Source organism: Rhinopithecus roxellana, chromosome 12 (assembly GCF_007565055.1).
Source record: "Rhinopithecus roxellana isolate Shanxi Qingling chromosome 12, ASM756505v1, whole genome shotgun sequence".
Classification (NCBI taxonomy): domain Eukaryota; kingdom Metazoa; phylum Chordata; class Mammalia; order Primates; family Cercopithecidae; genus Rhinopithecus; species Rhinopithecus roxellana.
In genome coordinates this window covers 56,799,264-56,817,871 of record NC_044560.1, presented here as the reverse complement: position 1 = coordinate 56,817,871, position 18,608 = coordinate 56,799,264, and the positions used below count along the sequence as shown (strand labels likewise).

Below are 18,608 nucleotides of genomic sequence, written 5' to 3'. Positions count from 1 at the left end.
GGCTTTCTACAGGATGTAGACAGTATAAAAATGAAAAGTGGGGAGGTCTTCCAGGTTGGGAATAGAGAGACATTTTACAGTTGCTAGCTAATAGTGGAAATCAATGCAAAATTGAGAGTAGGGTAGCCAAATCAATTGACAGAAGGCCAAAGTAGATTAAAATGAACAAGAGATTTATAGTAGAAGAGAGGAAAACAGGTGAGAGACATTTTAGGAGCAGAAGGCAAACTGAAAACGATGGAATGAAATTGTAGAATATGAAAGGATTTAAAGTGGACTACTCTGATCGGGGAGGAGGTGGTGATGATAAAGGCAGTTGCTTTCAGCAACAAGGAGAGAAAGTGTGAAGCAAGAGGAAACTGGTCTTGGGAACAAATGAATCATCTTCTTCATGTAGTAGCTATGCCCTGGGTTGCATGATTATTCATAAACAAATGCAGGTTTCCTGTGGTGGCAGTGATCTAGGCATGAAAAATACAGTGCTAATATTAGGTTACAGCGCTAATAATCTCAATCAGTAGAAGGGCCCATTTCTCTTGACTGAAAATTTTTTAGCAACAAATGACCCTTACAGCATTTTCTTAATATTGCTGAAAGGACTGTTGGGGCATCAGGTTGAGGACTGAAGGGAATCTCAGGGTCTACTTACAGCTTTTCCTTAGGTTGGATGTATTTCACATGTAAAATGGTGGTAGCATAGCACCTAACTCATATAATCACTGTGAGGATGAATCATGGTTTCCCTTAGAGCCCCAGTTTCTCTTGTTATAGAAAGGGTATAGTGATTTTTTTGTGACTCAGGAGTATGTGGCAAAGGCACACTTAGGATTATACAGGAACAGCTTTCATTAAGAGAGCTACTAGGTGACAGCTTCTCTGTGGTGGCTGCTCAATTATTAAATGAATGATTCCTGTAGTTTCTCACTATTATTTATCATCATTAGGCCATAACCTAAGGTAAGGTGAGATTGCCTTATAACATTTTTTATACATTAAAAATACTGGTTGCATGCTGATATCTGCTGTACAATAGAATGTCATAGGATTCAGTGTATGAGGCTCTATTCTTCTATGGAGGGGTGTTACATAAACCCATTAGTGAAATTTAGGGAAGTCGCACCCAGACTAGGGAGGATGAAGAATGGAGCATTCACCTTTTGATAGGAATACACTTACACACCCACATACACACACACACAGAGAGAGAGAGAGAGAGAGAGAGAGAGAGAGAATGAGAAACAAAAACAGATGAGTACAAAATTGAGCCTAAGAAAAAGAACTGGAACCAATACAAATTGGAACTAGCATTTATTGAGTATCTTCTGTGGGCCAGTCTCTTTACCTCCAATCTGCACAACAACCAGCAAGGCAGGCAGGAGAAAACTGAGGTTCAAAAATGTTACATAACTTGCCCAGGGTCATAAAGCTATAGATGACAGAACTGGAACTGGTAGTGTCGGTATGCGTCTGACACCAAAGTCACTACACATTCTAGTATACCACCACTCTGTTAAAAAAGTGTATTTGAAAAATTTGGGGATCAGAGGATTTGGAGAATTATCTTTCCCTACTTCCCCTTTGACAGTCTTGTTTGATTTTGGTTCTGACGTTTGCACCCTAGAGGCTGATTGGGATCAAATATGGGGCATCTGTAAACAGAATGATTCCATAGCCCCCACTGTGTAATAATTTCCTTCCTTCAGAGCCTTACTAGGATTCGGCTGGGATGAGGGGTGGAGGTGGGAGAGAAGAGGCTGGGACGGGGAGGGTATTAGTAAAAGATGGGTGATTCTTTGCTTACCTTTAAGTTGTTTATGAATTTCAGGACAACCCGTTGGCTATTCTCTTCTCTGGCTGGGCATATGTATACATATATATTTTCATTTTTGTTTTGTGGGGGTGGTGGTTTAGGTGTTAAGGGTTTGGTTGGTATCTGTAGAAAATTTCTGTAATGATCTACACAATAGATAAAAAAAAAAAAGTTAAGGTCAAAGACAATTCCTTCGTCTGTTTTGGGAGAGGAGTGTGTGTATGTTTGAAAAAAAGGTTTGTTCTGGTTCACTCTTCTTTCATCCAGACGCATTAAAGGGATTAGAAGGGGGTCTCCCCGCCACTCCCGAAGCCGTGAGAGACAAACGAAGGGATTCCCTTACATTCCTGCTCTCAGGTGCGGGTCCGAGTGACAAGAACGTTCACGTACCTTCGGGAGAGAAGGAAAAGGTGCTCGGGTCTGGCGGGGGGCGGGGAACGTCAAGGGTTGGTGGGAACTGAGGGGCTTCCGGTTCCCGGGAAGTGGAGTCCGCGGCCGGCCGCGGGCCGCGGTCTGCGCAGGGAGCACGGGGCCCTCGCCGCCCCCAGGCCGCGCTCCTTAGCGTTCCCTGCGGCTCGTGCCCGGCGCGGCCGCCGCAGTCCCGACGCCGTAGCCGGACGTGGGGTCCAGGGGGCGCTGTGGCCCAGCGGCGCCGGCGGCAGGAGCGGCCAGCCGACGCTGGAGGCTTCGCTGAGGATCCCCGCCTGCTGCACCTCGGTCGTCCCGCCGCAGGCTTGCGCCCCCGGCCTGGCTCGGCGGCGCTCCTCCGGGATCCGCGTGGCTGCCGCGGCCCGGGCGCTGATGCGGCTGGGCGGGTGCCGGGCCTCAGCAGCTGTAGCAGTAGCAGCCGCAGCCGCAGCTACCGCAGCTCCTACAGGAGTGGGAGGTTTCGCGGCGGCGCCTGGGGCCGCGCCGGTGCCCTCCGGAGGAGGCTTTCGGCTCAGGGACGACCCCCCTGGCCATGCTGAAGCGGAGGCGGCCGCTGCTCGAGGTGAGTGTAGTGTGGCGCGGCGCGGTCCGGGGCTCGCCGGCCTCCCGCCGCCTGTGGGGGTCTTGGCGGCAGCCCTCGGGCCGGGCGGACGGGGCGTCCTGCCACTGCGGCCGCCTCCCCCACCCTGCGGTCCTGGGGCCCCAGCCCTTTTTGCCCGCGTCTCCCGGGAGGCTGAAGGCCGTGGGGGGGCGACTAGGCCCTGTGCCGTTGGGAAGCCCTCGCCCCGGCCTCGGTTCCGGCGCGGCCGGGTGTGTGGAGCTGGGGGCCGGCAGGAGCACGGCCGCCTTTCGGGTTTGCATGGGCCCAGGCCGAGCGCAGCCTCTTAGCCCGGGCCCTGCACGTACATCCCAGAGGGAGGTAGATGACGCCTGTTTGCAAACAGCTTTGGCTTCCCCGCGTCCCATACCGAGTACCTCAGAATCCCGGTAGTGGCGGGGGAATGGGGAGGAGAAGAAGGCCAGGGTGAGAATTGGGGTGCAGAGAGTGCGGGACCAAGAGAGCCCGTGGTACTCCTAGAGTGTCATTCATGGATCTGACTTGCTCGAAAACAACCTTTTGCGTCTTATTTGAGGTGAAATTTCATCACCTGCCGGTTGCTCAGCCCGGCCTCCTTGTATTATATCTTGTCTCTAAGCGTGGTCTGCCTTGGAGAAAGCCCCATCGCATCTTTGCGATGCTAAGTTTTCTAGATAAACACTCACAGTTATAAAAACGTCTTTTACAAAGGTCTGTCCCCCCCGCCCCCGCCGCCGCCAGAGGAAATATTTTTATGCTTCAGTGTTTGGTATAAAAATGTTCCACTTAAAGAGATCCAGATAATGGTTGGCAAGAGGATTTTAAGTCCTCTTTAAGTGCCAGCTACCCTAATAAATACCTGAAGGAAATGGGACACATGCTAAATTTTAGAAATAAAATGATTTGTTCTCATATTAATGTTGGAAAATGTTAGTACTTACAGTTTGATACCGTAAGTCAGATATTTGTGTTTTGTGAGAAATGTGATTACAGGTTATTTCTGTTTTCCTGTTATGTATGTGAAAGTTATAAGACTTATAGGTACTTGCAAAACTTTTATAATCATGAAAAAATATGCTTATTGTAGAAAATTTGGAAAGTATAGAAAGGTACCGTGTTGGCTCTTAATAAATAATAATAGGAGAAATCACCCATAATCTCACAGATTGTAAACAGTACAGGTTTATAATGGGCTTGTACTGACAATGATTTTTAAAATTATTTCTGTATATTAGGTTTAAAATTATCTGACTGCTCCATTTTACATTGCCATTTGTATAGGACCTATAAAAATGTTTTACAAGATTACATTGGAACCACAGTTGAATCAATTGAAACAGAAGAATATGGATAACTACCTAAAAGATCCCTAACTTAACTTTCTATGCAGCATGGGGTCTCCATGTAGGGAGAAAGTTTGGCATGGTACACGTTTTTGAAGATCTACTGTCTTACATGCTGTAGGCTTGCATTGTTTTTGTCAGATTTCTGTTAATTATTAGCTTGATTACCAGTTATTTTGGTAGGTTAATTTAGATTTTTAAAAGCCTTAATTCAGGCAAAGTGTGATGGCTAGGCCTACTAGGGAGGCTGAATTGGGAGGACCCCTTGATCCTAGGAGTTCCAGTCCGGCCTGGGCAATGTAAGCAAGATGCTCCTCTCCAAGGCAGGTGGATCACGAGGTCAGAAGTTCAAGACCAGCCTAGCCAATATGGTGAAACCCCGTCTCTACTAAAAATAAAAAAATTAGCCGGGCGTTGTGGCACGCACCTGTAGCCCCAGCTACTCTGGAGGCTGAGGCATGAAATCATTTGAACCCGGGAGGCAGACGTTGCAGTGAGCCAAGATTGGGCCACTGACTCCAACCTGGGCAACAGAGCGAGACTCCGTTCAAATGCATTTCAAATTCGAACTGTGTTCGAATACAGTCGAATACAGTTCTCAGTGTGTCCCTAAAGACCACCAACATTAGAATCAGTTGAGAGTGCTTGTTATATATATAACATAGGTATTATATGTAATATGTGGATTCTTGGTCCCTTGAATTGAAATTCTAGGGATGACGATGGCCCAAAGAACTTTATTTTTGTCAGTCTCCCTGATTCTTAGGCCTCCTGAAGTTTGAGAATCACTGATACAGTAAATTTAAAATTAACTAACCTTGCTGAGCCGAAGGAAGGTGTCTGTTTTCTAGCAAAATTACAAATCTTTAGTGGCAATAGTCATTTCTTTTTTTTTTTTTTTCCCACTTCCTTGCAGCTCCAGCTCAAAGGATGTCATTTCTTGTAGTAAATAATCTTAGAAAGAAAAATGATATTTTGAGGGACAGCTGATCCAACCAGCAGCCATTTATTGAGAGCCTCCTGTGATAGCTGAGGTGTGATAGAAGAACACCTCGTCATTTACTTTGGCACTTAATAGACACCAATGTCATTGTCTGTAAAATGCATATACTTCTGTTATTATGCTTACCTTGCAAGGCTTTTAGGATAAATACATCTGAAAAGGTATTATAATCTGTAAAATATTTGTATGCAGTTTTGGCTTTTAAGTGCCAGGTCCTGTTGTAGGTATTCTGGGAAACACAAAAATGACCAAGGGCTCTACTAAACTTGTCCTGTGGAAGCAGAATACCTTTAATTAACTGTTACAAGGTAGGTTAGACAAGTGTTGTAATTGAGTGGAACGTACTAAATCTCTGTTTAAGGTGTCTGTGTCTCATCTTGCCCTTTAAGGACATTGATAATAATTTTTATATATGATTAATCCTTTCTCTTCCAATTCCTGATTCAGTGTTTTGTTTAAGGAAATAATTGTTTATTTTGCCTGGTGATAGTTCCTTATTAACTCCTTTAGAAAGGTAGAGTGAGTAGAGATGGTAATTCTTTCCTCTGTTGCTAAGCTACCACCACCGTTCATTCCATTCAGTAAACTTTTACTTGGCACCTTGTTAACGTGCTAGCCACAGACTAGTTGCAAGGCACAAAGCTTGTTTAAAAGATAATTGCCTGGATTTTAGCTTAAGTTCTTATGTTCCTGAAGGGATGGTGTATATATGTGTGTTTTATGGTTGCTAATTGCATAATGTGGTACAGAGTATGGAGTCGGATGTGAGCAGGAATCCTTACTACACCTCTTAGAGCAATGTGACATTTAGATTCTGAGTTTCTTATGTACTATTGGAGTAACACTACCCCTCCCAGCAAAGTAGAACAGGTTCCATGAGATAAAAGTAACCGAAAGCAATTAGCTCAGTGTTTGTCATGCAGGAGGTGCTCAATAAATGTACATTTCTTTCTTCCTTTTGGGAAAAACAAAAATCAGGCATTGGGATTTCTGCGTGACTTAAAACTTGGTGGCTTTATTTTTTTTAGACTGTCTACTTTTGGAATTCTTTCGAATTTTTTATGGAAAACAATTTTGATCTTAGTATATTTTCCATTTCAGTTTTAGCCAATAAATTAATATTCCCTTTGTATAGGGTATACTTGTTGCAAATTATTTATTTTCAGTGTTTTACATTGATCTTTAATTTTACTTGTGTATACTTGACCTGCATTATATAGAGCAACATTCTTGGTACAGTCAGACCTCTGTATCTGTGGGGCCTACCAACCAAGGCTCAAAAATATCCACACACACACACACACACACACACACACACACACACAAAAGTAATCATACAATAATAAAAATGATACAAATAAAAACCCAAGACAGTATAACAGTTGATTTGCATAGCACTTACATTGTATTTGGCATTGTAAGTAATCTAGATATGATTTAAAGTATACAGGAGGATATGCATAGGTTATATGCGAATACTGTGCCATTTTATATAAGGGATTTGAGCATCCACAGATTTTGGTATCCTGTGGGTTCCTGGAACCAATCCTCCACAGACACAGAGAGACAACTGTATATAATAATCATTGGAAAATATATAGTTGCAGGCACTAAATAGAAATAGTTCATATATTTAGTTTTCAAAAAACTCGCAATTTATTAAATTTACTTAAGAACTGTTTTCAGAACATAGACTTTTCCTTATAAACTACAGTAGGCAAGAACTAGATTTAATAGCCTGTCAGTCTTATCTTATAACCTTGGACAAGTTTCTTAACCCTCTTTAAGTCTCAATTTACTTTTTTATAAAATGTAACTGATAATGGTCACCTTACAGGATTATTGTAAGTATTAAATGATATAATGGGGAAATCAGAGTTCAGTCCCATGAGTCCTGTTAAATCTGGACTCTGGAAGTGGAAAATATATTTCTCTTGAGTTTTGAAAAAAGAGCTTGAAAGATTGTTAATTTGTTTTTGTTTGTTTGTTTGTTTTTTTGTTTTTTTTTGAGACAGAGTCTCGCTCTTTCACCCAGGCTGGAGTGCAGTGGCGGGATCTTGGCTCACGGCAAGCTCCACCTCCCGGGTTCACGCCATTCTCCTGCCTCAGCCTCCCAAGTAGCTGGGACTACAGGTGCCTGCCATCACACCTGGCTAATTTTTTTGTATTTTTAGTAGAGACGGAGTTTCACTGTGTTAGCCAGGATAGTCTCCATCTCCTGACCTCATGATCTGCCCGCCTCAGCCTTCCAAAGTGCTGGGATTACAGGCGTGAGCCACCAGGCCGGCCAGATTGTTAATTATTTATATAGTTTACTAATAATAAGTAAAATCAGCAGGATCCAATTTTGAACTATTAGAGATTGCTAAATTACAGAGGAACCAAGGTGTCAGTAGAATTAGTATTTGGTTATGGGGTTAGTAGAATACCTTGTGCTTTATAATGGTAAATTTTATTTAATAAAATAATGTGAAAAGTGCTGTTTTTACAGGTTGAGCATCCCTAATCCAAAACTCTGAAATTCGAAATGCTCAAAGATCCAAAACTTTTTGAGCACTGACATCATGTCACAAGTGGAAAATTCCACGCCTAACCTCGTGTGATGGATCACAATCAGAATAGTCAAAACTTTGTTTCATGTACAAAATTATTAAAAAGAGTGTATAAAATTATCTTTAGGCTATGTGTATAAGGTATATATGAAACAAATGAATTTTGTGTTTAGATTTGCGTCACAATTCTAATCTGTCCCAAATGCTTCTGTCCGGAATGCTTCTGGTTCCAAGTATTTTAGATAAGGGATACTCAATGCATAAAGTATTTTCTGTTTTACAAATTAAGTAGTACTTGTATTTTTCTTTTAAATTATGGTAAATAGCCCATTTACGGAACGGAAAAAGTTTAGAACAGTATTATGTATTCACAGAGTTGTGCAAACATCACTGCTCTCTAATTTTAGAACATTTTAATCACTCCAAAAAGCAATTTGTAGCCATTAACAGTCACTCCCAGGATCTCCCTAATCCTCCTAGCCCTAGGCAGCCATTACTTTCTGCCTCTATGGGTTTGCTTATCTATTCAGGACATTTCGTGTAAGTGGAATCATACGATATATGACTGGTTTCTCTTACTTAGCATAATAGTTTTAGGGTTCAGTAGCAAGTGTCAATACTTCATTTCTTTTTATTGCTGAATAATATTCCATTGTATGGAAATACCACATTTTATTTATTCATCAGTTGGGGTTCTTTCTACTTTTTGGCTACTATAAATAATGTTGTTAACATTCATGTGCAAATGATTGTGTGGAAATATGCTTTCATTTCTCTTGGGTATTTATAGGGATGGAATTCCTGGGCCAAATGGTAGCTGTATGTTTAACCTTTCGAGAAACTATCAGATTGTTTTTACAAAGTAGCTGCACCTTTTTATATTCCACCTGCATTGTATGAAGGTTCCAATTTCTTCACATCCTCACCAACACTTGTTATCTGTTTTTTTTATTATAACCATCCTAGTGAGTGTGAAGTGGTAATGTAAGGCTCTATTGGCGGTTCATAACTTTTTAATTTTTTTTTTAAATAGAAGCGAGGTTTCATTATGTTGGCCAGGCTGGTCCGGAACTCCTAACCTCGAATGATCAACCCACAGCCTCCCAAAGTGCTGGGATTACAGGCATGAGCCACCATGCTCTTGGTTAATAACTTTTATTTACAGTCATTAGGTAAATTGTTGAAGCTTTTACTTGCAGATACATTGCCAGATTCTTTGATGATAAGGAATGTTTTTGGCATGAGGATAAAAGCTGTAGGCCAGGCACGGTGGCTTATGCCTGTAATCCCAGCACTTTGGGAGGCTGAGGTGGGCAGATAGCCTGAGATCAGGAGTTCAAGACCAGCCTGGCCAATATAGTGAAATCCCATCTCTCCTGAAAATACAAAAATTAGCCGGGCATGGTGGCAGATACCTGTAATCTCAGCTACTTGGGAGGCTGAGACAGGAGAATCACTTGAACTGCGGAGGTGGAGGTTGCAGTGAGCCAAGACTGCACCATTGCACTCCAGCCTGGGCAAGAAGAGTGAAACTTCATCTCAAAAACAAACAAACAAACAAAAATAGCTGTAAACTTTCTAGTTTCCTATTTAGTAAACAGTGAACTCTGGTGGATGGAACTGATTAACCACATTGGGTGGTGATAGGAATGGTGCTGTGAGGACTTCAGCTATATAAAAGGCTGTCTTCTATTAATATGAATATTTTTTTCTTTCTTTCTTTTTTTCTTTTTGAGATGGAGTCTTGCTCTGTCACCCAGGCAGGAGTGCAGTGGCTCAGTCTTGGCTCACTGCAACCTCTGTCTCCCCGGTTCAAGCAATCCTCCCGCCTCAGCCTCCCTAGTAGCGGTGACTACAGGTGCGCGCTACCACGCCTGGCTAATTTTTGTATTTTTAGTAGTGACGGGCTTTCACCATGTTGGCCAGGCTGGTCTCGAAGTGACCTCAAGTGATCTGCCTGCCTTGGCCTCCCAAAGTGCTGGGATTACAGGCGTGATCCACTGTGCCCAGCCTTAACATGAATTTTTTTGTTTTGTTTTGTTTTGTTTTGAGATAGACTCTCGCTCTGTCGACCAGGCTAGAGTGCAGTGGCATGATCTCGACTCACTGTAACCTCTGCCTCGCAGGTGAAGCAGTTCTCCTGACCCAGCCTCCTGAGTAGCTTTTACTACGGGCGCCTGTCACTACGCCCTGCTAATTTTTGTATTTTGAGTAGAGATGGGGTTTCGCTGTGCTGGCCAGGCTGGTCTTGAACACCTGACCTTGTGATCCGCCTGCCTCGGACTCCCAAAGTGCTGGGATTACAGGCGAGCTACTGTGCCCAGGCAATATGAATATTTCTTAAGAAAAGGCAATTGTAATGCCTAAGTTTAGTTTTTCTTTAACTCTGCTGAAGCATTTCTAAAAATTTACAGTCCAGTTTCATATTAACATTTCTAGGCAGTCAGGCATGACAGATTTTAAGACTCGCCATTACCTCTCAATGATACATAATTTTATATAAATACAAATGTGATTGTCTGTCTTATATGTAGAATATTACCCAATGTTTTGGTTACTCATTCAAGGTATTAAAGCCTCCCTATGAGGTTTTTTAGGACATAGTTCAAAGTCAGCAGTAATTACTTGCTAATCTTTCTTAAGTTTTTTCAAACCAGTTAGGAAATACTACAGGGAACCACTGTGTGAGTAAACAAAGTGCAAGTTTTAGACCTTCATTCTACATGCAGTGGATCACCCACAGTATTTTCCTGCTTAAGTTCACTTTTAGAATCTATAGTGGTGATTTTTTTTTTTTTTTTTTTTAGATGGAGTCTTGCTCGGTCGCCTAGGCTGGAGTGCAGTGGCATGATCTCGGCTCACTGCAACTTCCGCCTCCTGGATTCAAGCAGTTTTCTGCCTCAGCCTCCCTAGTAGCTGGGATTATAGGCACCCGCCACCATGTCCAGCTAATTTCTGTATTTTTAGTAGAGATGGGGTTTCACCATCTTGACCAGGCTGGTCTTGAACTCCTGACCTCGTGATCCACCTTCTTTGGCCTCCCGAAGTGCTGGGATTACAGGTGTGAGCCACCGCACCCGGCCTGTAGTGGTGATTTTGAGCTGAAATTCTTGTTCTGGTTTATTATACAATCCTTTAGTTCCTTTGGATGGCATAATTTCCATATAAAGTTAAAAAAACAGCAGTTCTGGAGCCTTTTTGGTAGGATTAATGAAAAAGTATGCATTTCTGTTTGCAATATGGTTTGGTTCTTTCCTAACCTTTAATGATTAAGGTTTGGTGTTTATCTGTGAGATTTCATTTTATTAAAATGAAGAAAGAGTAAATTGTACATGTTTTTATGATTTGTTTCATAGCCCAACAGAGTCTATATCAAAATTCTCTTTATTAAAATACGTTGACTGGATGTGGTGGCATGTGCCTGTAGTCCCAGTTACTTGGGAGGCTGAGACAGGAAGATTGCCTGAGCCCAGGAGTTCTGGGCTGTAGTGTGCTATGCCGATCGGTGTCTGCACTAAGTTTGGCATCAGTATGGTGACCTCCTGGAAGTGGGAAACCACCAGGTTGCCTAAGGAGGGGTGAACTGACCCAGGATGGGAATGGAGCAGCTCAAAACTCCCATCCTGATCAGTAGTGGGATCATGTCTGAGAATAGCCACTGCACACTACTCCAGCCTGAGCAACATAGTGAGACCTCATCTCTGAATAAGTAGATAGATAGCTAGATAAATAGATAGATAGGGCTGGGCACGGTGGCTTATGCCTGTAATCCCAATGCTTTGGGAGGCCGAGGTGGATGGATCGCTTGAGGTCAGGAATTCAAGATCAGCCTGGCCAATATTGTGAAACCCGGTTTCTACTAAAAATACAAAAATTGGCTGGGTGTGGTGGTGGGCCCCTGTAGTTCCAGCTACTCAGGAGGCTGAGGCAGAAGAATTGCTTGAACCTGGGAACCCGGAGGGGAGGCTGCCGTGAGCCGAGATCGTGCCACAGCACTCCAGCCTGGGCAACAGGGGAGCTTCAGTCTCCATTTTTCATTTTCAATTGAGCAGGAGAAACAATCCCTAAAAGGTAATTAAAATAAAACACTGCCAGTTTGAAACCTGAACTTCACAATACATCATGTAGGCCTTTTTGTGATTCTGGTGATAATTGTCCCTTTTTTTTTTTTTTTTTTTTAGTAGTAGTAGCTGAAAATTATTTTTGAAGTTATTGTGAGGTCACTCTTGGAAATTTCTGCTCAATGTTTAAAAAGCAAGGTTGAGTTTCTTTAACCTGGCATATAGCTGTCATGATTTGGTTCCAAGCTGATCATTCCTCACTGCTATTTTTGCATCCGGTTCTTCCATGATTCCAGGTTTATGGAGTTTTTCTTGATTCTTTTACTTTGTATTACTTTTTGTGTAATATAAAAGCCTTCCTTGTAGTGTGCCATCTTTCTGGTAAGTATTTCACATATGTTATTTCTAACTCTTACTAAGGCTATTATAAGATCATTGTATTATTATGCATTTTACAGCTGAGGAAACTGAGGCTTGGAGAGTTTTATTGATTTTCCTAAGCTTAAGCCCACATCCATGATTCAAACTTATATATCAAACTCATATATCTCTGACTGGAAAGTCCACACTCTTTTTTCATCCTGTGAATCTTGTCATGTGTCTATGTGTATATGTGTTTTTTTTTAGATGGAATCTCGCTCTGTCACCTAGGCTGGAGTGCAGCGGTGTGGTCTCGGCTCACTGCAGCCTCCGCCTCCTGGATTCAAGCAATTCTCCTGCCTCAGCCTCCTGAGTAGCTGGGATTACAGGCGCCCACCACTACACCTGGCTAATTTTTTGTATTTTTAGTAGAGATGCGGTTTCACCGTGTTGGTCAGGTTGGTCTTGAACTCCTGACATCAAGTGATCCGCCCGTCTCGGCTTCCCAAAGTGCTAGGATTAGAGGCATGAGCCACCGCTCCAGGCCCATCCAGGATTTCTAAAGCATGTTCCCTAGGAGCAAGGAAATGTTCTTCAGTCAAATAAGTTTGGGTTTTCAGCTTACTATATCCCTCAGGTAGAAGTTTGCAAATGCACATTAGTATTCTAAAGACTAAGGAGTAGAAGAAACTTGTTTAACTTTGTTCAGCTATGTATTACCCCAGTTTTTTCTGAGATGGAGTTTTGCTCTTGTTGCCCAGGCTGGAGTGCAGTGGTGCCACCTTGGCTAACTGCAACCTCCGCCTTCCAGATTCAAACAATTCTCCTGCCTCAGGCTCCTGAGTAGCTGGGATTACAGGCATGCACCACCATGTCTGGCTAATTTTTGTATTTTTAGTAGAGATGGGATTTCACCATGTTGGCCAGGCTGGTCTCAAACTCCTGACCTCAGGTGATCCAGCTGCCTCGGCCTCTCAAAGTACTAGGATTACAGGCATGAGCCACTGTGTCTGGCTGTATTACCCAAACTTACTTGGTTGTGGAACCCCTTTTTTCCACACAGGACTTAGTAATTAACACCTTTTACTGATGTAGGTCAACTTTTATCTGTTTTTTAAAGTCTCACCCTCACCATATCCAAGACTATTTGAACTCTTAGATGATAGGTCTTGATTACTTCCTGAAGGTGCTCGTTCTGCACATTATTAGAATTTTAGCAGTATTATTTCTTTTTATATTTAGCCAAAAATCTAGCTTTTCCTCTAGTGTATATCCTTTTGCTCTTTTACTCTTTAAAATTACACGGAATAATCACTGTTAATATCTAAAGATGACAAGACAATATCCTGTCTCCTCTAGCATAGTGATTAAATTACAGGCTCCAGAGTCAAACTGGGTTCAAATTTAATTCTCCTTTCACTTTGTGATCTTGGGCAAATTAATAACTTCTTTGTGCCTCAGTTTTCTCACCTGTAAAATGGGACTAACAATAATACATCAGTGGGTTAAATGAAGTGATACACATAAAGAGCTAATTATGTAGTATATTGGTTCAAGTCTCCTGGGAAGGAGACGTTGAAATGGATATAGTAGTGCAAGAGGTTTTATGGAGTGGAATGCCTGTGAAAGGAAATGGGGAGAAAGCAGAATTGGCTAGGGAGAGCCTCAATCTGTGATGCAGATCTGAAAAAATCTCAGTCAACCTAACTGGGAACTTCAGAGCACATATTGCCTGTTAGAGGAGTCCTGCATGGGCAGAAATGGCCAGATTTTAGTACACCCACCATGTTTAGTCACCAGCTAGAGCTGCCCAAGGAGAGCATGGTCATGACTGGGAAGCTGAGATGAATTCTGGACACGCTGCAGCTGGAGGCTGTTAGCTATCCAAACTCCTTGTACCTGAATGGCAATTCTTTTTTGAAGGAAGATCCAAGTAAGTGACTGCTACAGTCCATTTCTTGTGATGCACAGATCCATGTCTTCACAGTTTCTGAGAGCAGCTCCTCCAAGGGAGGAAATGTAGAAAGACATTAGTGAGACAGGCTTCAGGCTCATCACTGTAGCTGGTCTCAGAGCCACAAGGTTCTAGAGCCATCTCCACTATGTACTCTAAATTGCCCTTGCCCTCAGCTATCATTTCTGCTGGTGTTGGTTGTTTACTTAGTGGTATGACCCAAACCCTCATTTCTGAGAGTCTGAGAACCATACCTTTCTCAGACTGGAGTGATTGCATTTGTCCATTCATAGTCACAACTGGGCAGGGATCATCTGAGTCCCACACATGTTCCTTCTTGTTCTCTTTGTGTAACAGCAGCCCTACTTCCTCCTGAGGATGAGGGTTAATTAATCTTGCCAAGATGGGCATTCCTCTTACTGCTTTCTAGTCCTTGGACACAAGGAACACCCAATATTCAAGCTGCAGCTGTAACTTGTAGTTCATTGTGACCTTTGCCTGTGTCTCCTGGCAAAAGTGTGCCCGGTTTGGGTACCAGGACTTCTAACGCCATAGAGCCCCCACATTGCAGAGATAGGAAGCACAAAGTAGATCATTGGGAATGATGGCAGGGGCTGTTTCTCTTTTCAGTTCTTAGTTCTCAGACCCATGTATTCTTCTTACTGGGAACCTAGCTCTAAATCAGTGCATGTACTGCATACGAGAGGGTAGCACACCATTTTTGTCTCTGAGCTAATACATTAGCTGTACCTTCAGCAGGCCATTCCAATACTCTGTAAGACTGGGTCCTTTTGTATGGAGCTGTTATGGATATAACTACTGGAGCTCATGGTTATGGGCCTACTGCCACAAATCTTTCACTGTGAAGTGATTTGCTTGGCTGGATTCCATGTCTGTTGATTAAGCACTGTGTAAGTCCGTGTTTAGTGGTACTGGCTAGGTCTCTGTGGACAGGAAAGGCAAATCTATACCTGGAATAAGTGTCTAATCCTATAAAGATCAATCATTGGCCCATCCAAGATGGAAGAGGCACAGTGTAGTCAGTTTGCCACTTAATAGTCTGTTGGTCTGCCTGAGGCATAATGCTATATGGGGGCTTGGTGTTGGTCTTTGTTGCTCATAGGTTGGATGTTCAGAGTTGGCCTTGGTAAATGGGAGTCCATGTCTCCTTCTCTGCTTCCATCTCTATTTCTGCCACAGTGACCTCTCCATTTATGTCCCCATCTTGCCACCTCTGGGTGACCGATGTCAGCTAGTTGAGTCATTTTGTCTCCTTGGCTGTTCATTGGCTCTTCTGTATTGGATGCTTTCTGGTGGGCGTTAACACATGAAACAAAGATTTTCATACGTTTCATCCACTCCCATATGTTCATTCATTTGCCTTCACTCATACCTCTTGCCCTTGTCCTTCTCCTTAAAGGCCTCTAACCAGTTGGCCAGTCTATTTGCCACTGCCCATAAGTTTATATATTCTCACCCCAGGCCACTTTCCTTTCTGCATAAAATTCATAACCAGGTGCACTACTCAAAGTTCTATCTGTTAAGAAGATTTTCCCTTTTCATTGTCAAGGTCACACCTAAGTGTGGCTATAATGAACTTGTTTTTTTCAGTTTGCATTCACATACGGAGCTGACCTACTTGTAAGCAAAACTTTGGCTTTTTTCTCCTTCTTAAGTGGGTCATGTAGGATACACCAAACAGCTATAGATGTGAACTGAGGAAGGGGTGCTTGTGTGGTGGGTGCCAGGGAAGTCTTGGCTGCCCACTTATAGCAGTCTCCTTGTGCCCTTTGGTTTTGTTTCATTTTGATCCTTGATATGCCATTCCTATCTTATAATGGATTGCTGCTGTGCTCACGTGGCTTTATGACCTGGCGAGTCTAGTGAATGCAGCTTATTATGGAAAGTCTGGACACGTGGTGCCCAGTGATGAAGCATTCTATCTCTTAACAGGACACAGTTGCACACCAGAACCTGTTTTTCTAACAGCATGGCTTTCCTGCAGAACTCTAGGGGCCTGCATTTTGATTCTCGTCCTTGCTATAAACTCTACACTACATCTTTTCCCACCATTGGTACTTTGAACAGCATATGTATTGCTTGCACTACAGCCTGGGCTTGCTGCAGAGTTGTTGCCTCTACTCAAAACTGGCAGCCTTTCATGTCAACCAGTATACGGGCCACAGCGGTATTCCTGTGTATAGAATGTGTTACTTCTAGAATCTAAAGGAGCCTACTAAACATTGTGTTTCCTTTTTTGTAGTCGGGGATGCAAGATGCAGCAATTTGTCTTTTGCTTTGGAGGGGATGTGTTGGCATGATTGCGAACAGTGGACTCTTAAAACTTCACTGAAATGGTAGATGCCTGAATATTTGTAGGGTTTTTCTTTACCCTCTTTGGAACACATGTCCCTCACCAAGCCCTTCACTATGCTACCCACCTCTTGCTCATCTTACAAGATCAACATATATCACTGACGTAATGGATCTATGTGCTGTTTTGAGTCCAGATCTCTGCAGACTGTATTATGATAGAGTGAAGTTAACAGCCTCGAAGCAAAACCATGAATGCATTTTATTGTTTGTTCCACATGAAAGTGAACGGTTTCTGATCCTCTTTTCTGATTAGGATAGAAAGGAACTTATTTGCCATACAAATGGCTGCATGCCATGTACCCAAAGCTATATTTATCTGCTGTAACAAACATACTGCATCTAGCATGGCAATGTGGTCATAGTTGCTACTTGTTTGAGTTTGTGGTAGATCCAGCTGGTTCCTGTAGGGGCCAGACTTTTGCATTAAATAGATATATTTAGGTACTACTGCCCTTGAATCTTTGAGATCCTTAAAGGTGACACTAATCGTTGCCATTCCCTTTACCTCTCCCTGGTACACAATTTTGGTTTTGATTATACCCAGGGGATGGGTATTTTCCTTTCTCCACTTTATAGTTGCCTGAGTAAATGGCCATAGGTTCCTTTGAGGATGGACTTGGGAGTAATTTTACACATGTATATATGAGTCTAGATCTGAAAACTGGCCCAGGTTCAGGAACTGGGAAAGGGATGGTAGGTTTTTATTGGTGCAATCACCTTCAGCCTCCTGCTTATCCAATTCTTGCCTTGTTTTGATTATATGCATTAAGCAGCAATGATTTTGACTACCTGTTTTTTTCCTTATGGCATCATATTCTGTTTTTTTTTCCTTTTTTTCTTTTTCTTTTGAGATCGAGTCTTACTTTGTTGCCCAGGCGGTAGTACAGTAGTGTGGTCTCGACTCACTGCAACCTCCACCTCCCGGGTTCAAGTGATTCTCCTGCCTCAGCCTCCCCAGTAGTTGGGATGACAGGTGCCCACTACCACACCCAGCTAATTTTTGTATTTTCAGTAGAGACGGGGTTTTCATTGTGTTGGCCAGACTGGTCTTGAACTCCTGACCTTAGGTGATCCACCCACCTCAGCCTCCCAGAGTATGCTGGGATTACAGGCATGAGCCACTGTGCCCAACCTGCACCATATTCTCTTAACTGTCTCCATAGCTCCCTGAAGGTTGAGTCTTATTGGCTGTCTTTCGACATGAATCATAATGGCAACAGTTCACTAGCTTCTGGTGTTTAAGTGCCACCACTTGTCCCCTATTGCTATCAATGAGCCTTTCCTTTAGAGGAGTGCCACCACTGAGCTTCTTAGTGATGCTGGTGCCTCTCTCATCAGTATGTTCCTGATGGCTTTGATGAATGATCTTCTCTCCTCACATGGTATACACAACTCTATCATATCCACTTTCCTGAGCCTTTTAATCCTGTCCACTGCTCTCTGCTATGTCAATTCAGTCATTTCACCCTCAATTAGTTTGGGCCATCATTTTCTCCAGACTCCTAGGAGCCACCCTGGCAGCAAGTTTACACCATCTCCCAGGTCCCTGCTACAGTGTTATTTCTCATATCTGGAGACAGCCCCCCTTTCAACCAGTAAACTTGACCTTAGTCTAATGTCCCTTCTTTCTTGATTGAGCACCTTGAAAATCTAGCACTGTGGTTTATGCCAGTCCTGCTCGTTTACTTACACTGGCTAATTCTTGCCATTCTTTTGGGAATTATAGTCTCTGTTCTCCCTTATCAGGTCCAAGATGTCCTTGGCAGGGTTAGCACTAGCTATTATCATGGCATCCAAGAATGCAGATAGGGACAGATCCTTAGGGAGCCCCTGTGTTGCCTTGCAGGTGACAGACCTCTGAAGTGTGCTTCTGCACAGCAGGGAGTGCTAACTCATCCCTGAGTTCAAGGGATTTGGAAATGACAATCTTTGGGGGCAACCATCTATCCCTAACCTGTCTATCAGGCCTCTGGGTTTTCTAAACCAGGATCCTGACCTTGGCATAACAAGCCTGCCTTGGCTGAGCATTCAGTCATCGTGAAGCAGTGGTCTGTAGCCATCCAGAGTTTGTTCTTCATCTTTTACTGCCTTCCATGGTAGGTGATAAGGACCTGTTTATGAGCTATCAAAGAGCCCTCTGGCC

General features: G+C 43.0%; 1 protein-coding gene across 3 annotated transcripts in view; it reads left to right on the top strand.

Annotated features, from left to right (window-relative positions):
• Nucleotides 1-2,028: 2,028 nt before the first annotated feature.
• The window catches only part of ZFYVE9 (zinc finger FYVE-type containing 9), a 203,573-nt gene continuing 186,993 nt past the window's right edge, over nt 2,029-18,608 (top strand). For 2 of the 3 annotated variants that reach the window (XM_010372025.2, XM_010372039.2), the window contains exon 1: nt 2,396-2,801. The gene's annotated coding sequence lies outside the window, so the exon portion shown is untranslated. Of the gene's footprint in view, nt 2,047-2,395; nt 2,802-18,608 lie in introns of those variants that run through there. The other variant, XM_030942771.1, reaches the window with a different exon arrangement.